The sequence below is a fragment of the Polypterus senegalus genome, chromosome 11 (genome assembly GCF_016835505.1).
Source record: "Polypterus senegalus isolate Bchr_013 chromosome 11, ASM1683550v1, whole genome shotgun sequence".
Taxonomy (NCBI): Eukaryota; Metazoa; Chordata; class Cladistia; order Polypteriformes; family Polypteridae; genus Polypterus; species Polypterus senegalus.
In genome coordinates, this window is record NC_053164.1 from 135,795,863 (window position 1) to 135,812,113 (window position 16,251).

The window sequence follows — 16,251 nt, forward strand, 5'->3', positions numbered from 1 at the left end:
GGCTTTTAAAAAACACTTTGATGGCAACATAAAATGAAAAACAAATGTTTTCTTTCAATCAAAGAGTCCCTTAATCAAACAATGGTAAAGTTAAGTATTTAAACAAATATCAAATATCACCCATGTCAGATCTCTTAAAGGAGACATAAAGTACTCAGCAAATCTGGTCCTGATTACACCTGCCTCATGTGTGCTGCGAGCACTTCAAACAGTGAAGTTCCTCAGGAAGTCAGCAGACATGTCATCCACATTGTTGCCCTTCCTCTGTTGCACAAGTTGTGGAGGACAAATGTGGCTTTGATAATCCCATTAGCATTCTCACCACTTGTTAGACAGGATGCCAAATGTGCATTTAACATACCAGCTTGCCCTTGTCAGGCGGTAATTAAACACTCTTTTTTGAGTTGTGAGTGCACACTTGGGAAAGGGCTTCATTATTTTTTCATGGAAGTTTAAAAGTTTTGCCAACATGTGGCATTGGTGATACCCCTTCAACAATTTGTCTCGGAACAGGAAAATGTAATGACCCATTGCTGAAGAGCGAAAGACACTAGAATCTGTAAAACTTCCATATGCTCCCCCATCTGTGGCCACAAATTTATAAAAACAGAAAAATACTTTTTGTAATTGTAAAATCTTGTGTTACTTTATTGGGTGGCACCTAAACAGGGATGTGCTTCCCCTCCATAGCTTCAAGACAATTTGGCACCTGGGATCTCTTGCAGAATCCTTCAGCAAAGTCAGTCCATTGTTCTGTTGGTTTTGGCATGACAAGAGGCTGGAGACATTTCTATAGCACACGACATGTTTCATGCACAATTTTCTGAATGGTGGACTTTCCCAGTAGTTACTGGAACTGTAAGAAAGAAAAGGATTCCCCAGTTGCTAAAAACCTTAGGAAAAAATACAACTAGGGAATATATATATATATATATATAGGGTATGCACACACACACACACACACATTTAAGTATATTATCAACAAGGTAATAAAGATGGATTATTAATGCTGGTGGGTGAGTGCATACAAGAGTAATGTTTGTATATTGCTTACCTCAAGGTGATAAGTAGCCTCTCTTCAGGGCTAACACTGACTCGCAATATGTAATATGGTGTTGTACCAGCTGGAGCAGGTAATCAAAACTCGAAACCAACATCCGATAGTATTTGAAGAACTTAATCGTCACATTTCTTCATAGATTACACAAAAGCTTTCTTTTTTCACACTCTGTGCAGTCAGAGGGTGAACCCAGTAACAGCAGCAATGTTTTCTTTGCCTGCTTCAGAAGGATTTTTAACACAACACAGTCAAATTTCAAGTCTAATAAAGATAACTGATCCATTTGCAAATGCAATGAAGGATGAACCTTAAACCCCACAGGTTAGAAATACTCTGAACTTCCTGATAACTGCACCCCACAGGTAAACACACAAAACTACAATCTGGACTGCAGGTTGGCGTTTAACACAGCAAACAAATACAAAAATAATGTCATACTGAAGTCAATTAAGCGCCACTACAAAACACAACTTGAATGCATGGGTCACTCAGAACACATTAATTGAACCAAGATTTGAATGTTTGTGTGGACAGGGCCTAAGAAATCACTAACCTAACAAAACAACATCATAAAATAAAAATATGTTTTAACTATCTGAAAGATATTAAAACACATTTTAAAAAGTGGTACACCTTGTGCCAATACCAACTATCAGACTTGGCAGCCTTTGTCTGCCTTATTTGTTTCAGCTATGTGCCTCCTGAAATCATTAGTGAATTTACTGTCTCACAAATAGCTGACATTGCCCCCCTTTTCTACTGGTCAATTCACTGTTCAAACACTGATTGGCCTGTTTCATTTTAGGACTTTCTATGCAGACCTGTTTATCTCCAAACCTTTCACTCTTGCTCTATTAAATCAACTTACTAGCCTGTGGCAGAGATACATACATATGCAGCTCTACTTGTGGTCAATGTAAGAGTGAATCTGGCTTGATTATACTGATAACTTCACTTTTTTATTTAACCCTCCAATTCCCAGTCATAAGATAGAACACAAAACAAGAAAAGAAATATGTTCAAAACTGTTTTTTCTCATAACATTATATAGAGTTCAATTTTAAATGTGCCTAGAACACAAACATTGTGAGTTAGGCAAATACACCATAAAACATGAAATAAAAGCTGCTCTTCTTGCAGTCAATTACCCCTACTTATCGGATGACTCTGTCAAATCTTACATATTGTTTCTGAGCTAATTGGTTTTTGGTCTGGCTTGGTATCTAGGTAGACATGATGGTTGAGGAGACCCCAAGGTGCTTGTGGCTCTGTATTTATGTTGGTCTTGTGCTTACTTACTATACTTCTCGGACTACTGGGTCATCATAGTTTAGGAGCCATCTCCTTTCCCATGTACATCCCTTGTACCTTTGTACCAATTCTGATCATGTACAACCTATATTCTCAAACTTTCTACCAATCAATGTTGCACCTATGGCCAAAGGATCAGATAAAATGTGTCTTTTTGGCTTTGCAAACCTTTGTAGATAGATAGATAGATAGATAGATAGATAGATAGATAGATAGATAGATAGATAGATAGATAGATAGATAGATAGATAGATAGATAGATAGATAGATAGATAGATAGATTAATCCCAAGGGAAAATTCACATAATCCAACAGCAGTTATGTTACTACAAAGTTTTTTTTTTCCCCCGGATTGTATTTACTCACCGATTTATTGTTTTTGTCAATTCTGAGTCATTGTTTTGCATGTTTTGTGTTATTTCTGTCTTCTGAAACGAATCTCCATATTTCACACTGGTTTGCTTTTTGTTTCTGAACTTATAAACTAGCTACTTCTCTTATTTAAGATTAAACTTGATTTGGCTTCTGCCCTGTCATTGATAGTAGCCACTAGAAATCAGATGAATGGACTTTAAATGGATCTTAAATTTAACGACAAATGGCAATGCACACAAACCCAGGCACCAGCTTTTCTTGTCTGCAATTCAAATGGATGAAGTTGTGAAGAGGACTTCTAGGCTGCCTTATGCCTGCAACACATGGAAATGTAAAAGACACTGAGAAAATAAAAGTGGGGTGTATTAAATACTCCCATAATCAGCTACTTGCCCTGTGGTTGCACCTAAACAGGTAAGTTACACTTTACTGCAGTAGAAGTTTGTCCACAGATAGAGAAGAAAACATGCCTGCGTTTTATAACTACCCTACCATCTATTGTAATGTGCAATGTTCAATCACTGTCAAATAACATGGATGAAGTTTCTGCACTTATAGTTGGTCATGGAGCATATGAGTACAGTGGCATTTTGTGCTTTAAAGAAAGTTAATTTAAATTTGATATACCTGACACCATTTTAATAGTGGACACATTTCATGTTATTTGAGCAGACGGAGACCTAGTGTGGTGTGAGAAAATAGACAGGAGAGGGCATATTACAGTTAAAACTACAGTTTGTAATTCAAACATTGAAATTCTGGGTATTGGAATTTGTCCACTTTATTTGCCCAGGAAAATCAATTACATCATTTTTTTATTAATGATTATATTTCTCCCTCTGCAAATGGGGATTAGCAATGGAAATTATTTATTCTGTCATCAACACTTTAATCATGACTCACTCTAACCCTGTGCTTATAATATGTGGTGACTTCCCCCATGTGAAGTTGGAAGGAATTATGACATATTTTTATTAATTTGTGACATGTTACTCTTGAGGAAATAACAAACCTGACCTTCCATTTTTCAAATGTTAAAGAAGCCTTTACATTTAAATTACTGGCACCTTTAGGTAAATCTGACCACAACCTAATTCATCTTATTCCCAGCTACAAACCTGTTATTAGATGGCACTCTGTTACAACCAGAATAATGAGGACGTGGAACCTGGAGGCTATAATTTCACTAAATGACTGCTTCCAAATGATAGACTGGGAAATTATTTGCGAGTCACATGGGGACAATATTGAGAGTCTCAGTCACTGCATCACAGACATTATTAACTTTTATGTCGACATAGTGGTACCCTGAAAGACAAGCCCTGGATTACTAAGGCACTTAAAGGTCTCCTGAATGAGAAAAAGAAAGCATTGAATCCAGTGTCAAAGAGGCTCAGAAGAATGTACAGTGTATGCTAATGAAAAAGCTAAGTTAAGAAAAGAAAGCTTAAAAAGCTAAAACAGGAAACACACTCACTGAGAATAAAATGAAGGAAGTCAGGAATAGACTGGGTATAATTACTGGACTCGAGCAATCTGGGGCTCAGGTGCTAGAAGGAGATGTAGACAAAGCAAATGCCCTCAACCAATTTTTAATAGATTTTCAATACCACTTCCTCCTTCTTTCAATGACCTGTCTTCTCACACCACCCCTGGTACATCAACAACTCCTACAACAACTAACTGGAATGGCCTGTGACAAGCCTACATCTGACCATCAGTGAGGGTAGTCGATAGCTAAAAACCAAGTCGGTCCTCAAGTTTTTAAGGCCTGTGCTGACCTGTAGGTGTAGTGGGTTAGCCTGTTTATGGCCAGTGAGAACATGTCCTGGCCTATGTAAGTGTTGTGAGGGATCATCCAGCATCCCGTCGAGCGGGAAAGGTGGCCCCTTGCCAGGAGGATAGACCGGAGTGGAAGAACAACTACGAATTGGTGTCCTCACCAGGTTGAGAACTAATACCTTGCCTGGGAGGGAGGCCAGGATGATAAAGCGACTGGGCAGTTAGCCATCCTAGAGCATATTCTTCCCCAGTATTCTAGAGGGCAGCATTATTCTGTCTCTGCTCCCTTTTTCCAGCCCACGGGCATCCTGGGAGTTGTAGTGTCGTGGTGCAGCCCTATTGCATGCCATGGTTGCAGCCAGGGGGTGCTGCAGGGAGAAACCATCCCTGCATTATAGAAACCTCTGCCTGACCCAAAAGTGCTTATGTCTGAGTTTGGGCAGACTCCGGAAGTACTCCTGGGATCCAGTTTAAGGGGAGCTGCTCTGCCTTGCCTCAATAAGTTAAAATCAGGAGGAAGAGGACAACATTTGTGAGAGGAATATGAGTAGGGAGAAGAGAACAGAAAAGTAAGGTTTCACCGTCCATATAAATACTCTTATTATATATAATGTACTTGGAGGATACTTGTGTTTATCAACAAAAATATACATAAAAATATAAAACAGTACACCAAGCACTTGCTCACAGTCTGTTCCTATTTCATTATCATACAACAAAGTTCTTGTAAAATAAGAGTGTTTTATTTTAGGATTTGTTTTGTTTTTGCTTTGATTTGATTTAAGCAAAATCAAAATTGCATTGCTTTGCTGTCAGACAGTATTGTTTAGGTTTTCTGAAGACTTTGATTCTATTATAATAGGATTTTCTTTGAAATATTATTTTCGTAGGTTCTTTAATCTAAAAAAACATTATAATGTAGTAAACAAAATAAGAAAGTCACTACTCTAGAGGAAACTGAAAAAGTATCTAAGGAACAATGTCATATTTTGTAAATTATGGGTTGACACCTATTGAGTAAATTCTGTGTTACAGGTTTTTTTCCAGCTGAGTAATATTAAGTGGCATTCTAACAATGTGTATGAGGCCACAACATTAAACTGAACTTTGAATAAGGGGTTCCATCCAACAGTGTATTGGCAATAATGCCACCAATAGTACAGTAGTAGTGGTACTAACCTTCAATTAATTTAAAATGCCATAGCAAGAATCGTAACTAGAACTAGGAAAAATGATTGTGTGTTGGGTTGGTGTGTTAAGTGAGCAGATCACTATCAAATAAAGAGCAGCTTACATTAGTTTGTACCTGACTGCCAACAAATTACTTATATTCTGTCAAAGACGTCTTATAACATTTTGTTTCACAGTGAGATGGTCAAAGGAATATACAATAATAGATTTGTGATCACACATAGGATAACCAGCTACTTCCTTTTCCTCACAATACGAACCAATATTTTACAAACTAGTAACACGTATATGTTAACCACTTGAGGGGCAAGGTTATTCTGCACATAATATTTGCAAGATAGTGTCACATTTCACACTTTTCAAGACCTGTAACAAAGTGATTATAAATTTATTTTTAAATGTGTTTATAATGTAACAAATATGCTCCGTGTGGCTAAAGCCAGTCTGAGCCTAGCTATTGCTGTATTACTGTATATTTTAAAGTTTGGGTTTTTTTTGTATTTATATTTGCCGTTCTGTCAGATTTTTTATCTTCTCCATTGCCCTGTCTCTGTTACATTTGTTTGGAATGTACAATGTATAAATTATGAACTGTGGTTTATTTTGGAATTAAATTTAAAATATTTATTATACATTTAACACACAGTACATACTTTATGGTGCATAGATATGGTGTATATACTGTAAGGCTATTGATGCATGAGTTTTCTGTGAATCATGGATGTTGAGGAATATGAAGAAAAGAAAGGATTCTTTTAGTATTAAGTGAGGTAACAACTAAATTGACCAACAAATGTTGCAAATTTGTTCTTGGTTGCAACATTCCAAGATTCTTCATTTGTCTCCCTGTCCCTTTTACATGTGACTTCCATATAAATGGGAAATGGGAGGGGTCATTGTCTAAACAATGGCATAGGATAGGACTAGGGTTGGAGTTCCAGGGCATCCCTGACATTTTCGATCACCATGACAACCCTTAAGACAGAAAAATTCCATAATAGAGCTGAGTTGCAATTGGGTTTAGTCGCAATGTTGGACTGGTTGGGGATACTACCTTTGAGAAACTTGGGAAAGAAACTCTCCCTTTAGAATAGAAGATAGAGGTACTGGTATTCCCCTTCAAGAGACACAAGAACTTTACCACTCTGTCCTACACTTTGAAAAATAAAGGTGTCAAAGAGCTTCTTCAGAGCAAGTTCATAGGTTAACCATTTTTGGTTCCCAAAAGAACCATCCAGATGAAGTCTCCAGAAGAAAACTTTCAAAAAACGCTCCATAAATAACGATGAATAAATTCTAATATACTTGTAAAATAAGTTTGTGAGTTTAAAAAGATCGTTCCATTAATTGACAGGCTAAGTTCAGCTTTTTTTCCTCTCACAGTATCCTGCTAGGTAGCACACTATACATTCAAATTTCTGTTTTGTCCACCTTTTAGGAACATTTTCAAAGATTAAAATAGTTTCAAATACAAAAAAACCTTCCCAGAATGAAATGCTTCTTTGTCAAGCAATATTTCTTTAAAGAACCACTCCACCCAGCAGAGTGCCATTTTAGAACCATTATTTTTCTGAATGTATGGACAAGTGGAGCACACGAATAGCCCTCCTGAGATTCACGTTGACCAAAATTGGTGCTGACCTAATATAAAAAGGTAGATTATACCAAAGCTTAGGGGCAGTTCCTGCAAAGGCATTGTCCCCTCTAAGCTTAAGTCTAGACCTCGGCACAACCAGTAGAGGTCAGTAAGATAAAAGGGGACTAATCCATTCAGAGGCTTAAAAACAATAAAATATTAAACTCAATCCTGTAGCAAACAGGAAGTCAGTAGAAAGAAGCTAAAATTGCTGTGACGTGATTCTATTTTTGTGTGCCTGTTAGAGAGCTTGGACACAGCATTCTCATCTTTCTGAAGACAAGAAAGGGATGACTGATTAACTCCACCGCATAATGAGTTACAATAGTCTGGCCAAGAAAAGACAAAAGTATGAGCTACTATTTGAAAATCATCGGCGAAGCAAAAGGCTTGACTTTAGCTAGTACCCTGAGCTGATAGAAATAGTCTTTTACAGTGGAGTTAATTTGTTTATCAAATTTGAGGGCATTATCAATAATCATGCCAATATTATTTTGTGAGGGGTTTACAGAAGGTTGTCAAAGGGCCAAGATTACTTGCAGGAGCACAATTAAGGCCAGAATGTCCAAAACACACAAACTCTGTTTTGCTGTCATTTAAACTAAGAAAATTTAGCGACATCCATATCTAAATGTCTTTCAGACATTCCATTAAGGATTCAAGAAAATCAGTTTTGCTCTATTTCAGTGGAAGATATATCTGTGTATCATTTGTGTAACAATGAAAAGAAATACTTATGTTTTTAAAAGTGGATCATAAGGGCAATATGTATAGTGAAAAAGAATAGGCCCAAGAATAGATGCTTGAGGGACTCCACAGGGGAGAGGGGCCAAGGAAGAGGAGAAATTGTCCAGGCTGGCTGAAAAGCATCTGCTTGTTTGGTATGACCTGAACCATTCCAAAGCAGTTCCTTGAATACCCACAGACTACTCTAGATGGGCAATAAGGATACCAAGATCAACTATATCAAATTATACAGTTAGGTTTAAAAGCAACAAGATAGCATTATTTCCATAGTTACTTATTAATAAGAAATCATTTAGAATCCTTAAACTTGCTGACTCTGTTCTATGGTGTGCCTTAAAACCAGACTGTAATACTTAAAAAATGCAATATTCATTCAAAAAGGTTTATAGTTGTAGAATGACAACTTTCTCCAGAATTTAAAAAGAAAAGGCAATGTGGAGATGGGTCGAAAGTTGAAGTTGTAAAATCCAGGGTTTTTTTTTTATATTTTCTATTAAAGGCTACATTCGGGGTCATTTTTGCTAAATCGCTTGTAATTCGACCTCTCCAAATTAGAATCATTGCTGTTATTGAACTATCTGGAGTATAAACACATGTTTGGTCTCTTTGTAAAGGTCACATTCTCTAGTTTCACCCTTAGTAGTCAGAATCACTGTAGGTGTGACTGATCAAAAGTTATGCACATTAGAACTCACAAAAAAAACAAATTTTTTTGTTCTCGCCTAAGTTTTTTTATGAAAATAAAGGAAAATAAAGTTGCAGTAGGTAGGTGAGGACAGAAACACACAATGTACCAACAGAATAACTTGTTGACTACTCACATTTCAAATTTGAAAAGAATACCTGTAAAAATGACATTTTACACCAGTTTTTATGTGGGCATGCCCAGGGGGTTTTTAGAGGGACCATTATCCACATTTTGGAACATATGGAAAAAGTGTAATAACTTTTGAATGCTTCAACCCACATATATCAATGAGGGCTCTACTGAAAGCTTACACCTAAAGGAATCTATATCTACACACAGTGTCACTCTATTAGTTATAAAAATAATAAAAACAATAAAAAATACACATTTCTATGTAAAAATAGTCAATACAAGTTATGAGCCAAAAATATATTTATATTTTTATTTTTTACTTTTTTTTATAAAATGCACACAAACTATATATATTTCTTTTACAAACTTACAACACAGCTCAGCGTTTTCCATGTGCCACTTGATGGCAGCAATCACTAGCAAGCAGAAAGCACAAGGGCGTGGCACGCCGCTCTCCGCCATTACATGTCCCCTGTGCCGGTTGAATACTTTCGCAGCGCATATGCATCTATTATTTAATCAAGCGTTTATTTACGTTTAAACTTCTACTTTTATTCATATTTAAACTGCGAAAAAACTTGGCGAAATCACAATAAACAACCACGCACCAACTCTGCAGACTGGCACAAATGCCACCTTCACGAAGCTGCGATTGTTTTTTTTACAAGTTAAGCATAGCAAGTCACATATCAAAATGCTCGTCTGCTCATTGGCTGTAAGTTTTGAGTGTCAGTCACAGTGTCCAATCAAACTGGTAGATTCTACCAGAGTTTGAAGCAGACGTCATCATCTAAAGCTTTCTGTGACACTGGTTGGCTATACGAGGTGCCAGTCAACCCCAGACCCGTGTAATTGGCCAAGTTAGGTGTCGATCTGAAGCTAACACTTCCGAGCATTTATTTACGCTTCTCGGTACTTTAATTCATATTTAAAATGCGAAAAAACGTGGCGAAATCACAATAAACAACCACGAACCAACTCTGCAGATTGGCACAAATGCCACCTTCGCCGATTCTATCGGTTTGTTTACAAGTTAGCATAGCAAGTTACATATCAAAATGCTCGTCTGCTCATTGGCTGTAAGTTTTGAGTGTCAGTCACAGTGTCCAATCAAACTGGTAGATTCTACCAGAGTTTGAAGCAGACGTCATCATCTAAAGCTTTCTGTGACACTGGTTGGCTATACGAGGTGCCAGTCAACCCCAGACCCATCGTAAATGGCCAACTTAGGTGTCTTTCGAAAGCTAACACTTCCGTGTTTCATGCGGTAGCATGGTTATCGCCGACAGAAACAAATTACGTCTAATATGAGCAATATAAGTGAAAAAAAAATACTTAGGTGGTCTCAAGTTATGAAGCATTTTCTGGAGTTTTTGTCCCTTTGAGAATATATCGTGTGTTTTGGACCTAAATCGTTTTACTGGATTATATTCGCTGGAGCCTTACGGACACAATGGGATCAATACTGCTCGGAAATATTGATGTTTGACTTGCTGGGGGTCTTCAAAGGTAGGCACAGTCAACTCTTAAAAGTATGTACTTCTCTGTAAAAAAGGCTTTAGTGTCAGTGCTGTGGTTGTTGTGTGTCAAAATGGTTTATATCATCGGAAAGACGAGACTTTGAAGTTTCATTTGATGGGTGGGGTGTCGAGATGCATGGCAGAGGGGCATGCACACATTACTGTAACGTTTTTGAACCGCTGTTATGTCCCGGGACCGGGACGTGTGCGCGTTAAGAGGTTAACACAACATGTTTAAAATCGGCTGCGACTAAACCAGTCTCAAGACAACTGTTTATAACTTCCAAAGCACTAGGCCCAACCACATCTTTAAGAAGATGAACAGGAACAATATTTAGCAGACAAGTTGTGGGATAAAGTTGACAAATTACTTCTGGCAAAAAAAGGGAGAAATACAGGCTCAAACTGATGAAAAATCGCCAAGTATGTAGGACAGACAGAAGGGGCATCAACAGAGGGTACAATGTGGGATATAATTTTAGCAATTTTTTGAATGAAATAAATGAGAGAAAATCCTCACAGACTGTTGATGTCATGTCAGGACATACAGGAACAGACGGGTTAAGAATAGTGTTTATAATGTTAAATAAAACTCTAGGTCCATGACAGTTATTCATAATAATACCTGAGAAAATACTTTATTCTAGCAAATTTCACAGCCTTTTAGTAAATAGACTAACTGTCCCTTAATATCAAAAGAAACCTGAAGCTTGTCTTTTTTCCACCTACCCTCTGCTCGCTGACATGCCTACCTGAGGTTACAAGTGGCATCATTTGACCATGGCTGAGGTTTAGATTTTGAGTGCTTGGCATTAAACAGTGCAACAGAGTCTAAAATTTTAGAACAAGTATTATTAAACAAAGTGTCTCAGCTAAGGTGGAGGAAAATGCAAAGCATCCTTAAATGCCACAGAGAACTTGTTGCCAGTGGTGGAGATTATTTAGCTAGAGCAGTAAGTCTGACTACAAATGACCGTTTGGCAGGGTAAGGAAGCCTCAGTTATAACAGGCATGTGCTCAGAAAAGCAAGCATCACCAATTTCACTGTTAGAGACAGATAAACCATACAATAAAAGAAGACCCAATATATGTCCATGCTCATGTGCTGGGCCTTTCACAAACTGAACAAGATTTAAAGACAATGAGGTTTATAAAGTCTTAACCAGATACTTACTTGTACAGCACATATGATTGTTAAAGTCCCCAAGAATTAAAAGTCTGTCATTTGGTGTCATTTCTGCCAAAAATTCAGGGAACTCATGAATAAAATCCTTGTTAAATTTGGAGGTTTATACCCAACTGCACACAACACAGGATGAGACCGGTACATTTCAAGCAGCTGTAATTCAAAGCTGGCATAACAGTCAGTTGTCAGTTGTCTACAGAAACAACAGCTTTTAAATATTGTTGCTAATCCACCACCCCAACCAGTCACAAATAAAAAATCCAGTCCTCGTGAGGTGAAGAAATTATTTAAAATAAGTGTGTTGTTATCTAGTGATCTAGCATTAACTAAAGGTAACTTTAATCGAGTCAATTCCCCTGGCTGATGAGTGCATGACTCAGTGGGTGAAAATTACTAGAATCCATTCCACACCTGTGAAGTTGTGGACAGCAGAGGACACAATCATGGAGGCTTGAAACAACAGCCAATCCATTCATACATAGGTTCCAGGGAACAGAGAGATGAAAAGACCATAAGCCAAACTATACCAAGAATCAATCCTTGGAGAAGACACAGGTCATTTGTAACCCTTATGAGTATGCCTCCATGAGCCAGTAGCTATCTCCAAACATACCTTAAATTTGCCAGCTAATTGATCATAGAATTATTATTTAAAGTGATGTATTGAATCTCCATCTGATGGCATGAGTTGCAGGTTTGGATGAAAGCATTTAATAAGAACTTTTTTATGGACTGAGATTGGGGAGGTCAGATGACAGAACTCTAGTATAACTGGGACCAAAGTATGAGAAATAAATAAATAATCTGTGACTAGTCTTTATGATCTAGAGCAGCGGCAACCTGTGGGTCGCGACCCTGTCGGGGGTCAAATGACGATTTGCCAGAAGTCGCCTAAGTCCATTGGAAATATGGGTTTTGTCAATTCTAATGTGTAAAACTTGTTATTGTACACATTTTTCCCATTGGTAGTTCGAAGACAGATGTTGCAGAAATTGAATCAGAATAATTTCAAATGTTTTAATTTTTAAAACGTTTTTTTAATTTTTAATGTTTTAATAAATGTCTTAATGTCGTAACTTTATTATTTTTAACTGTTTACATTACTGTACATCGAACGGCGGGGATTTAGGCACTACTTCCATTTCCAACAACATATCTTTGCGAAACAGGGTTTTCCAGCTTGTTGGTTATCAAGTCTAAATAAAGAAGTAGACTTGTTGCTAAAGATGATCTTCGTTGTGCTCTTTCAAAGACTGCCATGAGAATTTCTGACCTGGTGAGTAAGAAGCAGCCTCAACCTTCACACTGACGTTGGCTTTTTACGCGTACTGTCGCAACAATTTTGTAGCAATGTACAGTAGTTTACTGTTGTTATATTAAGACTGTTACTCATGCTACCCCATGTTATTCATATTTTCACATAAATATACAACATGAATACGGTGAATACAGTTCGATACACGATGAAGAAAAACAAATAAACATAAGTCATAAAGAAAAAATTTAATTTATTTGTAATTAGAAATAAATATTTCATAATATATAATTACATATTGTTTTTGTTATTAATAACTACGCTTTAATTATGTTCAATTTGTAACAATGAAAATACATCCTGCATATCCGACATTTACACTACGATTCATAACAGTAGCAAAATTACAGTTATGAAGTAGGAACGAAAATAATTTTACGGTTGGGGTCGCAACAGCATGGGAAATTGTATTAAAGGGTTGCGGCATTAGAAAGGTTGAAAACCACTGATCTGGAGAGAAGAATGTGTATACTGTAGTAAATTGACTTATGAAAGCTATGCAGTTATACCAGATTGAGGTCTTCAAAAAATCTTAAAATTGAGAGGGTTGAGTGGGGAAGGTACATATGGACAGGAAGTGTGGACTTGTCGATAAGCAGTTACATAACTGAATTTCCATCAGTGCCTATACTCAAGTCAAAGCTATGAAAATTGAGTAGCTGAGTAGCTAAATTGGGCAAAAAGAAGGATTCGCACAGAGTGAGAGCGTAGTCATTTCTAAATATAATTTTCTTTTCTCCCAGCTCTGAGCATAGATAGAAAAAAATTCCCTTTTTGCCTTTAACTGTGAATTTTTCGATGGCCTGTAACATGTCCTCTGGAAAGTCAAAAAGACAATGGCAGTCACCCAAATTGAATTTCAGATCTGGAGAGTTTGTGAGAAATTATTGTAAGCCAACATTTTTTGCCTTTCTAATAGTAAGTAATAGTATTTATTGCACATTTTTTCCAGGAAGTTATCACTGCGTAATCAGCAAAAAACTTAACATAAACTACCTCACGGACAATCAACGGACAAAGACTCAGCAAACACGTTTTGTCTATCGATATATTTAAAAAATGTGGTGATGAGAATAGGACACTTGAAAGAATCTGATTGATTTGTGTATATTGCAGGAGCTCTTGCAATCTCTAAAGTGATTCTGTTTATTGCTCTAAGCCATTTTCACAAGGCTTTGGAGACAATAGTAAGAATATTATAATTTTCAAGGATGCTTACAATTCATTTGCCTTTTCTATTACCACAATCCTCTTTGTTTGTTAATTTTAACTTAAGTGAAGCAGTCTCCTCGTCTAAGGATCCAATTTCCTCTCCATGATGTAAAATACTAGAATATAAATATTGTAGTTCATCTTAAATCTGGGGTTGCTCAGACTTGACACCGGTAATCTCTGATTTCAGATCAGTAAAGTGTGCTTGCTTATTTATTAACCTTTAAGACATTTTTTTTTTATTTGCATTTGAAGATTTTTCATCATTTCCCAGTATGAAACACCTGACTCCCCAGCATCCAGCCTAGGCCTCATGGTCTAATTTGGTAAGTCAAAGGGTTCACAGCGAGTTTTACTGACAGATTAAGAAATCTTGCACACCACTCAGGAAAGTAAAATCTTTCTGTCCCTTGATTGTAATATTGGATGGGCCAAAAACTGCATGCGGCCAGAGCATAATCACTTAGCTGCCTTTCCCAACAAGATGTCAAGTGATTCCCCCATCCACACTCCACACTTGAGTGTCTGTCATTACAGCAGCCTCATGGTTCCTAACACTGTGTTCCATTTCACTTACATGCTGTTCAACAGTTCTAGCAGAAATAGGCATTTTTTAAATCCTTATAGGTATTGCACATTTTCAGTAAACTATCAAATAAATCCTCTGCTGAACAGAAAGCTGCTTTAATGCAGTATTTGCTCCTTCACTGAGAGGCTTTCCATGTGTAGCAATACATTGGGTGACTTGTAGCTTTCCTCAGTGGTATAATGTTTAGCAACACTTACATGTTTGAGTATGTTGGTCTGTTTTTCCAGAACTTGAAATTGCTCACTTCATTTCATTCATTTTATCAGCTTCATCCTTAAAAATGCTCTGAATCATGGTCACAGAAATCTCACCTCATATTCAGAATCCAACAAACTATACTCTCAAAGCAAATCAGCTGTGTATTTACACACAGATCAGGCATTTCTTTTATAAATACATACTCAGAGTGTCAAGAATGATAGGAATGATCATCAAATGTACCTCTTTTTGCAAAGTTGTTAAACTTGTCCTAGTACTCAATACAGTTAGCTAGTGTAAACTATGGTTCCTCAACTGAATAATCCACTATTGTTTTCAACCTATTAGAAGGCAAATGTAAAGGACTGCTGCATACTGGAACAAACTGTATTAAAAAATAACATCTCTTCCTCTATCTTACATCAGTGTGCTTGCCAGACATGCATGCCTCAGGTGCCACCTTCAGCTTGTGTGCCAGGGGTTGACAAGCTCTGCTCTAAAAATAGAACTGCCACTCAATTCCCCAAAACAAGATTAAAAATTGAGTGGATATTAAACAAAAACGGTTGTCTATTTTTTTTCCTCTCATATAACCCCAGTATTTACAATATTTACAAATAATATACACCCAAAACGAACTGACAATTTTTAGAAAAATATATAGATGTTTAACATTTAGTCACTTCACTAATTAACAGTGCAGAAAAATAGTTGTAGGAAATTGGCATCCTCCTTTAAAACAGGAGATAAAAGGAAATATCTCGCCAGTTTGGATATTTCTCCTTTGTTGCCTTTTCTCTTTTTTAATGTACGAGGATGCCAAAATTATCTTCCTCTGTTTGACAACAATCAGTGCCAGTAATGAGGTCTCAGTGCTAATGTTCTTCAATAAGACCTTCTGTTTACCATGTGCATGAGAAGTGAATCTTTAGGTATTTCTTACAAAAATCTTTAATAGAATTCCAGCACCAAAGCCCCCCACCCCAAGTGTACTCCTGGCAACTACACTGTTCTCCCTTTACAACTGAAGCCAAAATGTCTAATAACACAGTAAATCTGCCCTGGAATGAGGGCCCAAATGCAGCGCTTAAAGGGGCATTTATCCTATTTCTTTTAGTTTCGCATATAAACTACATCAAAAGGCTAAAGAAACAATCGTAAATAAACAAAATGTATTCAGCACCACTACATACTTTGGAGTCTTTTACTTCTCTTTCTTATATTTTTGTTCTGTCTCTTTTCTTTGAATACCTTTGCCATCCTTTTCAAATGCTTGTTTGTGTTTTTAATTGCTGGCCTTCTCTTCATA